Below are 14,889 nucleotides of genomic sequence, written 5' to 3'. Positions count from 1 at the left end.
GGAGTGCAATGGTGCGATCTCGGCTCACGTCAACCTCTGCCTTCTGGGTTCAAGCGATTCTCCTGCCTCAGCCTCCCAAGTAGCTGGGATTACAGGCATGCACCACCACCATGCCTGGCTAATTTTGTATTTTTACTAGAGATGGGGGTTTCTCCATGTTGGTCAGGCTGGTCTTGAACTCCCGACCTCAGGTGATCCGCCTGCCTTGGCCTCCCAAAGTGCTTGGATTATAGGCATGAGCCACTGCGCCTGGCTTGGATTACGTCTTTTTTTTTTTTTTTTGAGATGAAGCCTCGCTCTGCCACCCAGACTGGAATGCGATCTCGGCTCACTGCAACCTCTGCCTCCTAGGTTCAAGCCATTTTCCTGCCTCAGCCTCCCAAGGAGCTGGGACTGCAGGTGCCCGCCATCACTCCTGGCTAATTTTTTTGTTTTGTTTTGTATTTTTAGTAGAGACGGGGTTTCGCCATGTTGACCAGGCGGGTCTTGAACTCTTGACCTTAGGTGATCTGCCTGCCTTGGTCTCCCAAAGTGCTGGGATTACAAGCATGAGCCACTGTGCCCTGCCTGTTATGTCTTCTTGAGAATTAATTGACCCCTTTATCATTATGTAATGCCCCTCTTCATCTCTGATAACATTCCTCAATCTGAACTCTGCTCTAAAATTGATACAGCTACTCTTGTTTTCTTTTGATTGGTGTGGCATGGTATATGCTTCTCCATCCATTTACTTTTAATCTATATGTGTCTACACTTGAAGCAGGTTTCTTGTAGATAGCATATAGTTGGGTCTTATTTTTTAGTTATTTATTTTTGAGACAGAGTTTCACTCTGTTGCCCAAGTTGGAGTGCAGTGGTGTGATCTTGGCTCACTGCAACCTCCACCTCCTGGGTTCAAATGATTCTCGTGCCTCAGCCTCCTGAGTAGCTGGGATTGCAGGTGTGGCCACCATGCCTGGCTAATTTTTTTGTATTTTTAGTAGAGACGGGGTTTCACTGTGTTGGCCAGGCTGGTCTTGAACTCCTGGCCTCAAGTGATCCACCTGCCTCAGTCTCCCAAAATGCTGGAATTACAGGCATGAGCCACTGTGCCTGGCCCGGGTCTTATTTCTTGATGCATTCCAACAGTCTCTGTCTTTTGATTGGTGCATTTAGACCATTGACCTTCAAAGCAATTAAAAAAAAAGTTTTATTTTATGTATTTTTTTTTGAGATGAAGTCTTACTCTGTCACCCAGGCTGGAGAGCAGTGGCATGATCTTGGCTCACTGCAACCTCTGCCTACCTTGTTCAAGCAGTTCTCATGCCTCGGCCTCCCGAGTAGCTGGAATTACAGGCACGCGCCACCACGCCTGGCTAATTTTTGTATTATTAAGAGACAGAGTTTTGCCACGTGGGCCAGGCTGCTCTCGAACTCCTGACCTTAGGTGATCTGCACACCTTGGCCTCCCAAAGTGCTGATGTTACAGGCGTGAGCCACTATGCTCAGCCCAAAGTGATTATTGATATAATCTTGACGTTTGAAGGACAATTTTATAGATTTTTAGGTCTTTTTTTTCTCTTCTTCTTGCTTATATGGTTTCTTCACTCCTCTTTCTTCTTGTTTAGGATAAATTGTTTGTAATTATTTTCTTTACTCCTCTGTAGGTATAGTGTTTTTTTGTTTTGCTTTGTTTTTTTGAGACAGCATCTCACTCTCTCACCCAGACTGGAGTGCGGTGGCCCGATCTCGGCTGACCTCAACTTCCACCTCCCAGGCTCAAGCAATTCTCCTGCATTAGCCTCCCAAGTAGCTGGGATTACAGGCTTGTCCCACTACTGTCCAGCTAATTTTCGTATTTTTAGTAGAGACGGGGTTTTACCATGTTGGCCAGGCTGGTCTTGAACTCCTGACCTCAAATGATCCACCCGCCTTGGCCTCCCAAAGTGGTGGGGTTGCAGACCCATCTTTTTTTTTTTTTTTTTTTTTTTTTTTTATGAGACACAGTCTTGCTCTGTTGCCCAGGCTGGAGTGCAGTGGTGCAATCTCGACTCACTACAAGCTCCACCTCCCAGGTTCACGCTATTCTCCTGCCTCAGCCTCCCAAGTAGCTGGGACTACAGGCACCTGCCACCACGCCTGGCTAATATTTTTTTTTTTGTATTTTTTAGTAGAGACAGGGTTTTACTGTATTAACCAGTGTGGTCTTGATCTCCTGACCTCGTGATCTGCCCACCTCGGCCTCCCAAAGTGCTGGGATTACAGGCGTGAGCCACCGCTCTCGGCCCCATCTTTTTTTTTTTTTTTTAAACTTTGATTTTCTATAGTTTGAATATAACTATGTATAGGGTTTTTTTGGGCATTTTTCATGCTTCGTGTTCTCTGAGCTTTCTGTATCTGGGAATCAGTACTTGGCATTAATTTGGGGGAAATTTTCAGTCATTTTTGTTACAAAATTTTTTTTCTCTTTCTTTTCCTTCTGGTATTCTTATTACACGTATGTTACATCGTTTGTATTTGTTCCGCAGTTCTTGAGTATTCTGTTCTGGTTTTTTATTTTTTTTTTTTTTATTTTTTCACTTTGCTTCAGGTTTGGAGGTTTTTATTGAGATATCCTCAAACTAGAGATTCTTTCCTCAGTCATGTCCTGTCTTCTGAATAAACCTATCAAAGGCATTCTTCATTTCTGTTATAGTGTTTTTGATCTCTAGCATTTCTTTTTGGTTCTTTCTTAGAATTTTTCTGTACTTTCATTGCCCATCTGTTCTTGCATGCTGTCTACTTTACCCATTATAGCCCTTAGCATATTAATTATAGTTGTTTTAAATTCTTGGTCTGATAATTCCAGCATCTCTGCTATATCTGAGTCTAGTTCTGATGTTTGCTCTTTCTCCTGAAACTTTTTTTTTTTTTTAACCTTATGCCTTGTAATCTTTTCTTGATAGCTGGACATGATATATTGGATAAGAGGAACTGCTGAAAGTAGACCTTTAGTAATATGATAAGCTGTTGGGGGAAGGGGAGCATTCTATAGTTCTACAATTAAGTCTCAGTCTTTTAGCAAGCTTCTGCTCCTGGACTGTGAACTTCACAGGTGCTTCTCAGTTTTCTCCCCTGTTTAGAGGGGACAGGAAGAATGGGCTGGAGCTTTCCCCAGGTCAGTTAGGCTCTGATATAACCACAGCAGGTAAGGCTTTGGTCAAATAGTTTCTGCTGAGGGCAGACCGTATTAAGAATAGAATGCTCTTAGGCTGGGGTGGCACAGGCCTGCTAATCCCAGCACTTTGGGAGGCTGAGGTGGGCAGACTACTTGAGGTCAGGAGTTTGAGACCAGCCTGGCCAAAACAGTGAAACCCCGTCTCTACTAAAAATACAAAAATTAGCCGGGCGTTGTGGCCTGCGCCTGTAATCCCAGCTATTCAAGAGGCTGAGGCGGGAGGATCACTTGAACCCGGGAGGTGAAGGTTGCAGTGAGCCGAGATCTCGCCACTGCACTCCAGACTGGGTAACAGAGTGATGAGACCCTGTCTGAAAAAAAAAAAAGAAAAAAGAGTAGAATGCTCTGGCTTATTTCAAAATGGTTCCCTTTCCCCTTTCCCTTGTAGAAAAATGAGGGGATTTCCCCCTTGATGCTGTGAGATCTAGGTCAAGCTTCCCACAAAAGTGTGGGAGTCTGCTTGAAGTTTTTAACTCTCAGAGTTGTCCACACTAAGCCTCTAGCAGTTTGTCAGTTATAATTCAAGCTTTTCTGCCTGACCTCTGGTTCCCACAGAGGTTCCTGCTTGTGGGTTTCTGCTCCGGTAATTTGTGACTTTTTTTGTATTCACCTGTCTGTCCCTTCAAATTTGTGTCAGTGGTTTGTGCTGTGAATTTTTTTGTTTTGTTTTTTGTTTTTTGTTTTTTGAAGACAGGACCTTATTCTGTTGCCTAGGCTGGAATGTGGTAGCATGATCTGGGCTCACTGCAGCCTCGCCCTCCTGGGCTCAAGCAATCTTCCCACCTCAGTTCCCCAGGTAGCTGGGACTACAGCCATGCACTACTACACCCGGCTCATTTTTGTATTTTTTGTAGTGATAGGGTTTCGCAAAGTGGCCCAGGCTGGTCTTGAACTTCTGAGCTTAAGCTCTCTGACCACCTCGGCTTCCCAAGGTGTTGGGACTACAGGGCAGAGTCACCACACCCAGCTTTTTTTTTTAAAGAGATGAGGTCTCACTCTGTTGCCAAGTCTGGAGTGCAGTGGTAACTCACTATTGTTTGGAGGAGGGGAGGCAGGATGGCGCACTTCGGGGTTTTTCATCATCAACTTTTCCTGTGTGCGCGAAAATGCAGCCGGCGCCCAGGAAGGTGCAGATCAACCGGGCATGTGCCAGGTGATGTCAATCCGAAGAGACCAAGATTTACCTGGTGGCACCTGCGGAGCCCCTCCCCCTCCCCGACACGTCCGTGCCCCGCCTGTTGCCCTTCCACTCCTAGAAAAGCCGCTCCCGGCAGACGGGAGGCGCGGGCTTCCTCAGCCCCTATTCTTGTCGGGACTGCATCAGGAACTCCGCCCGAGAGCTCTACCGGGCGACTCTCTCGGCCTCCTTTGCGGGAGGCCGACAGACTTCACCCCCATATCTTTTTCCCTGGAGCTAGATGACCAAAGAATAAATTTGCAGTTTTGCTTTTAGCCTTGCCTACTCGCTGGTTCTTTTGTGCTCACTCTGGTGGTCTTAGAAAAACAAATCAATTATATCCTTGAACTCATGGGCTCAAGTGATCCTTCTGTCTCAGTCTCCTGAGTAGGTCTACAAGTGTGCACCACCATGCCTGGCTAATTAAAATTTATTTATTTATTTTTAATAGAGACTGGGTCTCGCTATGTTGCCCAGACTAGTCTCAAACTCCTGGCCTCAAGCTATCTTCCTACCTTGGCCTCCCAAAGCACTGGGTTACAGGTGTGAACCACCATGGCTGGCCACCTCACTTCTTTTATGGATCTAAGAAGAGTTGTTGATGTTTCAGTCTTTTCACTTTGTTGTTCGGACAGAATAGTGACTTCCAAGCTTCTTAAATGCTGCACTAGAAACTGGAAGTCTATGTATACTCTTATTATTACTCTTGGTTCACACAATATGTGGTATACAAATTATATCTCCCTGTTAGTTGGCCACCTAGAATGATCTGAAAAAAGACCCATCCCTCTTTCCATGAATTTATCTCTTGTTATCTACTTGTAGATCATAGACTATCTCAGTTTAGTGTCTGATCTTTGTGTCCTATTAAAGTTGAAACTGATTTTGATGCCATTTGCCTTAATTTATATCATGCCATTGGGATATATTTGTTAAGATTCTTATTGTAGGTTAAGGCAATCCCCTGGAGCTAAGTTAGAAAAAAAATAAGAGTTATAAGGATATGACAATATCTCACAGAATCCAAAGGCAGCTATTGTAGCTGTATCTCTCGGGCATAGCATAGAAGGGTCTGTAAATCATTCACCTTAGGTCAAGAGCTCACACCAGGCTAATAAACTGGTTAGGTAGATAGGTTTTCCCTGAACATGGTATTTTATCTTGTGATGAAAGTGTATATGTGTGTATGGGGTGGCGGTAGACAGTTCTATAATTCTGTTGGCAAAGAAAATCCAAGAGATATCTACCATCTCAAAATTGGAGATATAGACTTGGACTAATATGGTATTAATATTTCAGTCATGGACAGACAATCTATATACTACTTTAGGTTCTCTAGAGAAACAGAACCAGAAGGAGATAGAGGTTTCTTTTTTTTTTTTTGAGATAGTCTCGCTCTGTCACGCTGGCTGGAGTGCAGTGGCACAATCTCGGCTCACTGCAACCTCCACCTCCCAGGTTCAAGCATTTTCATGCCTCAGCCTCCCGAGTAGCTGGGACTAGAGGTGCCTGCCACCATACCTGGGTAATTTTTGTATTTTTAGTAGAGACGGGGGTTCGCCATGTTGGCCAGGCTCTTCTCGAACTCCTGACCTCAGGTGATCTGCCCACCTCGACCTCCCAAAATGCTGGGATTACAGACGTGAGCCACCGTGCGCAGCCCAGAGATAGAGGTTTCTAGCTTGCAGACAGCAGATCATGAGATGTCTCAGCCTCCATAAGTTTGTGAGTCAGTTTCATTTAATAAGTCTCATTATGTGTGTACACACACAGAATTATATATATGTAGGTATGTATTTATATCATGGGGAGGGCAATCTGGTGTACTCAGTTCCATTGAAATGCTAATCTCTTCCGGAAACATTCTCCCAGACACACCCAGAAATAATATTTAATCAAATGTTTAGGCGTTCCTTGGCCCAGTCAAGTTGACATGTAAAATTCACCATCACAGGATGTTGTATATCTCAATAGTTTCTGTCCCTATGTCATGTTTATGCAAATTTATGTCATTTTGAGTCTGATTACTCCAGACATGAGAATTAAACATGCTCCTTCTTTTAGTTCCAATCGCAAATCAGTGGCTGTTCTAGAGATTTCAAGGCCTATGTATATTTGATACATCTGTTACCACATTTTCCAATATTTGTTAAACTACTCTGCTTTTTGTTTAGTGTATACTAGGTGAAAACAATCACCTTGTTCTTTATAGCTGTTGACTGGGAATTTGATGTTTGTGAAAGATGCCAGATGGATATCCTGGAAATTGAAGCCCTGTGTGAATGTGGGGAAGCAACAATGTCAGCTTCCCAGATCCTATTCTCTTAATGTATTTTGGTCTTGATCTACAGGAATAAAGCTCTTTTCAGAGTTTACTTCATTTCTTTTTTCTGCCACTGTGAGTAAGGGTGTTCATATTCAAAGGTGTCTTTTTAGGATCAAATTTACTTAGCCTCTTCAGAAAGTTGAACATCAGGTTACTTTTTTGTTCCTATTTTTCTGTTTCATTGTTCAGACTTGAGTTGATCACTTAAGACCAGTGGCCCTAATGGATTATTAATTGTATAAACTAGTCCACTGGTTGGTTTCATGGTTCAAATTTCATCTTTGCCTTTCTCTTCTAATTCTTTCACACAAAATGCTTTTTGATGAATAATAATAATAGCTATCATTTATTGAGCAGTTACATATCAGGTTTGTGCAAGGCACTTTATATAAACACCTTCATCACCATTAAAAATATCCTGCAAAGTATAGTTTTCATATAAAGTGTAAAGAAACTGAAATTCAGTGAGGTTATCTTGCTCAAAGTAGCAACAGCTATTAAATAATAGAGCATGGACTGGGTTTGGTGGCTCATGCCTGTAATCCCAGCACTTTGGGAGACTGAGGCAGGAGGATTGCTTGATCCCAGGAGTTCCAGACAAGCCTGGGCAACACAGCAAAAACCTGTCTCTATTAAAAAATAATAATAATAAATAATAGAACATGAATTCAAGCCTGGATCAGCCAGATTTTTGTAACAGTGTTCCTTCCACCAAACTCCACTGACTTCATAAAAGATATTCATTTTGATTAAATATCAAACCAGCTTTGTTACATATTGCTAATGGTTGATTTAAAATTCCAGACTCAGTTTTGCCAAATATTCCATTGCTGTAGTCACACTCTTGAATCATACTTTTTCTTTCTTTAAAGGTAAATCATCAAACTAATAGGAACTTTCTGTTAAGTTGTGATTGTGAATAGACAGCACAAATCCTTGAGAAAACATGGTTTAAGTCTGAATTGTTCTTTTTATTTTGTTTTTGAGATGAGTTTTGCTCTTGTTGCCCAGGCTGGAGTGCAATGGCGCGATCTCGGCCTGGCACAATCTCGGCCCACCGCAACCTCTGCCCCCCAAGTTCAGGTGATTCTTCTTTCTCAACCTCCTGAGTAGCTGGGATTACAGGCATGCGCCACCACACCTGGCTAGTTTTGTATTTTTTAGTAGAGACAGGGTTTCTCCATGTCGGTCAGGCTGGTCTTGAACTCCCGACTTCAGGTGATCCGCCTGTCTTGGCCTCCCAAATTGTTAGGATTACAGGCGAGAGCTACTGTGCCCAGCCTTGAATTGTTCTTTAGTATGTGTTGGCATTAATAAACTTTGAAGTAGTAAGTACATTGAAGTTTTAGTGGTCCTAGTACAACTCTTGGGATCCTTTGTATGGGACCATTTCCTAGGTGGAAGTTCTTTGAAAGTAAATCCTTTAGTTATTTTAATTTGATTCACAAGTATGAGCATATACTCTGTATTATACATGGTATCATACACCAGGGATACAATGACAAAAGAAGCAGTCTCTATCCTGAGAAACCTTAATAGCCTGGAAGGGAGAGACAGACAGTTTTAGAAAAATCATGCATCAGTTGATAAGTGCTCTGATAGGGGTAAAAGGTACACAAGATCGAAGAAGCATCTATCTCAGACCTAGATCAGAAGGACTTAATGGAAGAAGTGATGTCTTGGATAGAATGAGGAGGACAAGTAAGAGGCAACTGACAATGGCAGGCGCAAAGTTTGGAGAGTGTTCAAGGCTTAAATAATAATAATATGGATGAAGACTTCTTTTTAAAAAAACTGGTTTTTAAGATATAATTCATATATCATAAAATTCACTTTTAAACATACATTCAGTGAAATTCAGTGTATTCACAGAGTTGTGTAACCATCGCCATTTATAATTCCAGAACATTTTCATCACCCTAGAAACTCCCTACCCATTAGTAATCACACGCCATTTCCTCCTCTCTTCAGCCTCTGGCAACACTAATATACTTTCTGTCTCTGTGAATGTGCCTATTCTGGACATTTCGTATTAATAGAGCCACATAATATGTGGTTGTTTATGACTGGCTTCCTTCACTTAGCATACTATTTTCAAGGTCCATTCATGTTGTAGCATGTATTGGTATGGAAGGTGTGTTTTGGAAAATAGAGATAGGCAAGATTGAGAATTGAGGGTTTGTGTTGATCAAGATGACTACTGCATAGAGTAAGAATTTGAGAATAGAGAATAAGATGTCATACTAGAAAAGTAAGCAGAAGCCAAATCAAACAGAGCAGAACACCGTCAGCTATGTTATGAAAGTATGGACTTTATCCTAGGGGCAATAGGATGACAATGAATGGTGTTAAGTATGGAAATGATACAGTCAGATTTGGATTTTGTATTTGTGTGGAGAGTAGGCTAGGTGGGTACAAAACGGGGCAGAGAGACTAGGATTCTTGCAAAAATCTAGGCTACAGAAAGATGGAGGCGTTATGGGATGTGGCATTGGGAATGGAGAGAAGTGGATGGATTTGAAAGATTTAAGAGGTAAGATTGACAAGACTTGATGTTCAATTGAACGTAGAGTTGGGAGAAGGAGAGGATAGTATCTAGAATGTACTTAAATTTCTGAGTTCATGAGACAAGTGGATTATAATGTACATACTCATTAAGGAGCTGGCTGCTAGGTGAGTTCCTGGGGTGCCAATATATAAGTACTAAAATGGCACTGGAACATTAATGAGATGAAAAAAATGCATTTACTGGAACTCTTTACTTATTAGTAGTGTATGTGGGTTGGAGGAAAACTTGGATAAGCTACTGTAGATGGAGTAAGACCCCTTTCTCACCTGGCTTTTTGCTTGAATAACATTAGTTGTTTCCTAAACTGTACTCTAAGAGACCCAAAGCTTGTTTTATTGAATAGCTACCATCACTGGGTCTTCTTTTTTTTCCTGTCCCTATTAAGGTTTTTACCTTTTTCTTTAAAATGTTTATATGAGATTGGTTTAAAGACTATCAGATTACTAACCTGCTGTTCCATTTTGATTACACCAAAATGCCGTGGCTTAAGATAACAATTATCTCTCATGGTTCTGGGAATTGACTGGGCTTAGTTAGGCAGTTCTCTCTCTCTCTCTGCTTTTTTGAGACAGAGTCTCACTGTGTTGCTCAGGCTGTAGTGCAGTGGTGCGAGCTTGGCTCACTGCAACATCTACTTCCTGGGTTCAAGGGATTCTCGTGCCTCAGCCTACCGAGTAGCTGGGACTACAGGTGCCTGCCACCACACCTGGCTAAGTTTTGTATTTTTGGCAGATACGGGGTTTCACCATGTTGGCCAGGCTCTTCTCGAACTTCTGATCTCGGATGATCTGCCCACCTCAGCCTCCCAGAGTGCTGGGATTACAGGTATGAGCCACCGCACCTGGCCAGCTGGTTCTCTCTTACAGTTTTCATGCAGTTGTAGTCAGTGGCTGGGTTAGAGTCGTCTTGAGACTTGCTCATTCACATGTGTAGAGATTCATGGGACAGATCACCAAAATGTGGGCTTTCCATGTGGTTTCTCTGGCATGGTTACTGGATTCCAAGAATGAGTGTCCCAAAAGGAGCAATCAGAAACTGTATTGCCTTTTATGACCTGGCCTTGGAAGTTACATAGTTTCCCTTTTGTTATACTCCATTAGGTGAGGTAGTTGTGAATGTCTGCCCAGGTTTAGAGGAAGGAGACGTAGATTTCACCCCTCAGTTGAAATCTCCCATTCCACACTATCTTCTTAATGTGACTGTGATACCTGAGTCACAGGTGCTATGTCACAACCACATTAAAAAATCATGTGGGATGGGAGATATGGTAGCAGCCATTTAAAAAAAATACAATCTGCCATCCCTACCTGAGAACCCTGCTCAGACTAAGATTGGGAACCGAAAGAGAGAATTTGGAAGATTGAATGTGATTTTGTACCTGTTGAGTTTGAACACTGCGTCAGACTTTCTGGCAGAAATGTTAAGAAGTTTCTTTACTGAGCTGAGTGCAGTGGTGTGTACCTGCAGTCCTAGCTACTCCCAGCCTCAGGAGGCTGAGGCCAGAGGATCACTTGAGCCCAGGAGTTTGAATCTAGCCTTGTCAACACTACGAGACCCCATCTCTAAGAAATAAAATAAAATTTAAAAGTTTGATTACTGGTCAGTTACTGAATTTGTCTGTAGAGAATAGTATTAATCACAGCCAAGGCAGGAAACATCTTTAACTGAGAATATTTTCTAATATATCCTCATTTTCTTTTCTTTTAAAAAATCTGTGACCAGGATTTTGGAAATTTTCACCTTCACAAATCTTCTGTTATAAACATGTTCATATCAGAATGAATTTCTTGCATTTTATATTTTAAACATCATCTTTATACCTGTCACCTTTCCTTATAAGTTTATATAAAAAATAAAATCTTTGTTTCTTAATTTTAAATGATGGTTCTTTAACGTTCCTTCGTATTACAGTTAAAATTTTAGTCTTCTGTTATACATCCCAGGGAGATTCCTTATCTTTTCCATTCCCTTTGCTTTTCAGTTTTTATATTTTGAAGTAAAAAATTTATTTTTATTTATTTATTTTTTGAGACAAGGTCTGACTCTGTTGCCCAGGCTGGAGTGCAGTGTCATGATCACAGCTCACTGCAGCCTCCACCTTCCAGGCTCAAACTGTCCTCCTGCCTCAGTCTCCCAAATAGCTGGGACTACAGGCATGCGCCACTATGCCTGGCTAATTTTTGTATTTTTAGTAGAGATGGGGCCTCGCCATGTTGGCCAGGATGGTTTTGAACTCTCCTAGCCTCAAGTTAGCCACCCACCTTGGCCTCCCAAAGTGCTGGGATTACAGGTGTGAGTCACTACACCTGGACAGATTTATGATTTATGATTTTCTTTTTAGAAAGCTATTTCAGTAAGATTATGAAGGATATATTTTATAGAGAAATGAAGGCAGTAACACCAGTTTGGTAACTATATGAACCACTCTAGGCTAGAACCACTCTAAGCTAAGGCAGTTGTAGAAATGGGATGAGGGTGATGAAATTAGGAACTTCTTTAGAATCCTTGCCATGGTAGCGTGTTTTATGCTATACTTAATAAATAATTAAATTATTCCACATATTTTGAATACTACTGTGTGAAAAGAATTGTGCTGTTGCCTTGGAATAAAAGGATTAATAAAAAGGGTTTCCTGTCTTGGATGAACGTATGGTTTAGTGTAGTCATTTTGTAAAGAGGGAATATGAAATATAAACATTATAGGAGCATGGAGAACTATATGATTAATTATTGTAATTATTAATTTCACATTGGGAGGTGACATTTGAGTGGAATATTAGAGGAGTTCTGTGAAATTCTTTGTTTTCCTCTCGTGTATCTTGAACCGTATTTAAGACATTTGTACTGTTTTATGTTGTATACTTGTCCATCTATCCATTTACTAAACTTTTGTTACTTCCAAAAAATGATTCTATAATGTCAAAAGACAATGAAGAAATCATTACTGTAAATTGCTCATTCTGGGTAAAAAGTACTGGAGTATTTGTCTCTTTACCTAAGAAGCATATTCTCCATAGGAGGTGATGGAATACTTCTTTTCACTACCTATTGCTTATGTTTCTCTCTGTGTCTCCCTTTCCCTTCATTTTTCTGAACTATTTCTTTATTTATTAGGGCATTAGCAACTTTAAGTCTACTTTTAAGAATGAATGCAATAATTTTATTTTATTATATGTCACTTCTCAAAGGTAAGAATGGAGACTTATAATTAAACAGGATGAGGCCGGGTGTGGTGGTTCACATCTGAAATCCTAGCACTTTGGGAGGCTGTGGCGGGCAGATTGCCTGAGCTTAGGAGTTCGAGACCAGCCTGGGCAACATAGTGAAACCCTGTCTCTACTAAAATACGAAAAAATTAGCCAGACGTGGTGGCATGCATCTGTAGTCCCAGCTACTCGGAAGGGTGAGGCAGGAGAATTGCTTGAACCCAGGAGACAGAGGTTGCAGTGAGCAGAGATCGTGCCACTGCATTTCAGCCTGGCGACAGAGCAAGACTCTGTCTCAAAAAAAAAAAAAGGATGGATTCACCCTTCCTCACACACACCATTTATTTTCTTTCTGTCTTGAAACCCTCATAAAATGGTAAGAAGTAAGAACAGAAGAGGAGATAACAGTGGATGAAAGATTTCAGTAAATGGAAAGAGTGAAGGTCTTCAAACTGAAGACGCAATAAGCTACTTGCCTGCAGAGGGAGATATGTTGAGAAGCCCCACAACACCTTAGAGAGATTTGTGATATAGAGACTCCAAGGATCTCTAAGGGCTTAGGTGAGGTGTGGTACTGAAAATAGATTGGCTGGAATATGATACAAGGAATGATTAGTTTTGCATATGTTCTGCTGAATCCTACCTATGTAGCCAAATAACTTTCCCCTTCATCCTGCAGGAGTCTAGAAGTTTATTTTCTGGAAGAATTGAATAGAGGATACTTTGAATTGAAGGATACCAAGCATATCAGGAGAGGATGAGGTGCAGGTTGAAAGTAGATTAAGGAAAATGTAATGTAAAGTTATAAATATGGCCAGGCGCGGTGCCTCACGCCTGTAATCCCAGCACTTTGGGAAGCCAAGGCGGGCGGATCTTCTGAGATCAGGAGTTTGAGACCAGCCTGGGTAACACAGTGAAACCCCGTCTCTACTAAAAGTACAAAAATTAGCCAGACGTGGTGGCAAATGCCTGTAATCCCAGCTACTCAGGAGGCTGAGGCACAAGAACCTCTTGAACCTGGGAGGTAGAGGTTGCAGTGAGCCAACATTGCACCACTGCACTCCAGCCTGGGCGATTGAGTGAGACTCTATCTCAAAAATAAATAAAAGAAGATAAAATAAAATAAAATAATAGTTGAGACCAGCCACTAGTGGTCTTGTGTGATTTTCCTCAAATCTTGTGTGGTTTTCCTGAAACCTAGTAGATTTCAGCTACTTAGGGGAATGTATGTAGTAGGTGGACGGTTGGATTTAGCTACAGTGGAGGCTTTGCCAACTGAGACTGGAATATAATTCCAGTAGAAAAGCCTATAATATTATTTGTATTAGTCAGGGTTCTGCAAAGAAACAGAACCAATAGTATATAGAGGGCTGTGTGTGCGTATGTGTGTGTGTTTAAATTTGTTATAAGGAATTGGCTGATGCATTTATGGAGGCTGAGAAGTTTCACAATCTGCTCTCTGCAAGCTGGAGACCTAGGAAAGCTGGTGGTGTCATTCTAGGGCCAATAGTGTAAGTCCCATTCTGAGGGTAGAAGATTGATGTCCCAATTCAACCAATCAGAGAAAATTCCCTCTTCCTCAAGCCTTGCTTTATTCACGTCCTCAATGGATTGGATCATGTCTGGTCACATTGGGGAGGGCAATCTGTTTTATTCAGTACACTGATTCAAATGCTAATCTCATCCAGAAACACTCTCACAGACATACCCAGAAATAGTATTTAATTTGAGTACCCCATGTCTCAGTCAATTTGATACATAAAATTATCTGTTATATTATTGGACTTGCCTCACATATTGAAAAACTGTATATATGATTTGACCTTGAATCTATAGAGTTAATTTTGTTTAAGAAAATCTTTAATTAGCTAGGTATTAGAGGGGTGGTTACTTTACTTTCATTCTCATTTTGACCTTGGTTTGTATTTTTATACTTTCATACTTCTGATATGACTTAGTCCTTTATATAATAGATATAAATCTGTTTCTTAGTGTTAGTAGCTCTTCTCATTTAGAGTATATCATAGCGTGCATATTTTTCTAGTTCTCAAGACAGGGAAATCTTTTACCAGTGATTTTCATTCTTTATTCTTTATTGGGTCTTGGAAACTTGAATTTTAGGTCTTTTTCTTATTCTCTTATTTTTTATTAAGCACATCATTTTCACATCTGATAATAGAATATTTGTAATGTCAGGAAAATTTTCTTGCTGCCTCAGTTTATCTTTAACACAGTTTATCTGTGTTCATTAAATTATCTCCAATATACTTACCTGTTCTGAAAATACTATGATTATGTGTTAGATATTTTATACTGATAATATAATATTCATAGTCTTAGTTTTATTCTGATTAGCTTCAACTACTAATCTTGTTCAAGGCTAAATTAGGCCCTTAAAGAATTTTACATTGTCTT

General features: G+C 40.9%; 1 protein-coding gene across 5 annotated transcripts in view; it reads left to right on the top strand.

Annotated features, from left to right (window-relative positions):
* The window catches only part of ZFYVE9 (zinc finger FYVE-type containing 9), a 208,383-nt gene that overhangs the window by 55,989 nt on the left and 137,505 nt on the right, over positions 1–14,889 (top strand). The gene's annotated exons all lie outside the window — the stretch shown is intronic.

Source organism: Trachypithecus francoisi, unplaced genomic scaffold (genome assembly GCF_009764315.1).
Source record: "Trachypithecus francoisi isolate TF-2019V2 unplaced genomic scaffold, Tfra_2.0 Lachesis_group12, whole genome shotgun sequence".
In the NCBI taxonomy this organism is placed as follows: domain Eukaryota; kingdom Metazoa; phylum Chordata; class Mammalia; order Primates; family Cercopithecidae; genus Trachypithecus; species Trachypithecus francoisi.
This window is presented reverse-complemented; position numbering and strand designations above follow the sequence as displayed.